Below are 1280 nucleotides of genomic sequence, written 5' to 3' on the forward strand. Positions count from 1 at the left end.
GACCCTTGAGTGACAGGGGAGGACAGGGAGCCGTGGAGGAAGTGGAGTTTCCCATGGTGATTGACAGAGTTCTGTTAGAGACGTGTGAACACAGTGAGCTGAGAGCTGAGCCCTTGATTCCTACTCATGTCTCTAAGAGGTGTAAGGGGATGATATGATTGGCTGTATCGACTGTATTACTTATGTGTAAAAGAACTCAAATTGCAGTTGGCAGGAGGTCAGCAGTGACTTTAACAAGGGCTGCCTCTGCACTGTGAAGAGCCCTGAAACCAGGCTATCCAATAAAGACATAAAAAAAGAAATCAACTGACATGAGATTATTTTTTCCAGCTCGTGGCCCGCTTGAAAATCTCAAAAAATATCGTTACGAATGTTCCGCACAGACATCGTAATATAATCCATACCATACAATAAAGCTCACAGGTGGGACATGGACATGTGAGCAGGTATGGCCTCACCTCAACACATTTATCTTGATTATTATCTATCAGCTCTAGCTCCAGATGTTTGCTCCTGGAATGATATCTGTCATCAGAGGCAGTCTATAATATCAATCACTGAGTGAGTGAGTGAGTGAGTGAGTGAGTGAGTGAGTGAGTGAGTGAGTGAATGAGTGAGTGAGGGAGGTTGTGTGTGTGACAGCAGCAGTGCAGGATGTGAGCAGACTGTTGTGTTGCGTGTGTGTCAGTGACGTGTGTGTCAGTGACCCACACCTCCAAACTGCTGCTGCTTCAAATGTTTGTTCGTGCTGAGGTCGACAAATGTCTGTCTGAATCCTGTCCAGACGCCCTGCAGCAAACTCACACTCACCAACTCTGCATCATAAAACACTTTCACAAGTTAAAGTTTGTCTTTTAGGGCTCTATTAGGGCTGGGTATTGAAAATGATTTCCTGAATCCATTCGATTCTGATTTGATTTGATATCGATTCAGTCAGAGATATTTCAGTGACAACATCAATTTTTCTTGAATATGAATGAGATTCTCAGAGAACTAACAGCTCTTCACAGTCTACATAGTTTTTAAATCTGAAATGCAGCCTTTAAACTTGCCGCTGACTTCACTGGGACCTCATCTGTCATGTTGTTGTCTCTCGTGTGCAGAGGTGTTTCGAAGGTGATGTAACCACTGTTCCTATGGTGATGAGTTTACACACGCTTACTGACTTCTGTCGAGCAAACGAAGCCGCACCGGAAACATCCGTTCAGAGGAGAAGCTGCAGTGCAGGCAGAGGGCCAGCTAAGCTAACAGGCTAGGCTATGAAAAGCTTTCATTTCCAG

At 44.6% G+C, this 1280-nt stretch overlaps 1 protein-coding gene across 1 annotated transcript in view; it reads right to left on the reverse strand.

The window, feature by feature from the left end:
* gabra2a (gamma-aminobutyric acid type A receptor subunit alpha2a) overlaps nucleotides 1-1280 on the reverse strand; it is a 24255-nt gene that overhangs the window by 8041 nt on the left and 14934 nt on the right. The gene's annotated exons all lie outside the window — the stretch shown is intronic.

Source organism: Seriola lalandi, unplaced genomic scaffold (genome assembly GCF_002814215.2).
Source record: "Seriola lalandi dorsalis isolate HSWRI2012SDOR001 ecotype SW California unplaced genomic scaffold, Sedor1 jcf7180002054953, whole genome shotgun sequence".
Classification (NCBI taxonomy): domain Eukaryota; kingdom Metazoa; phylum Chordata; class Actinopteri; order Carangiformes; family Carangidae; genus Seriola; species Seriola lalandi.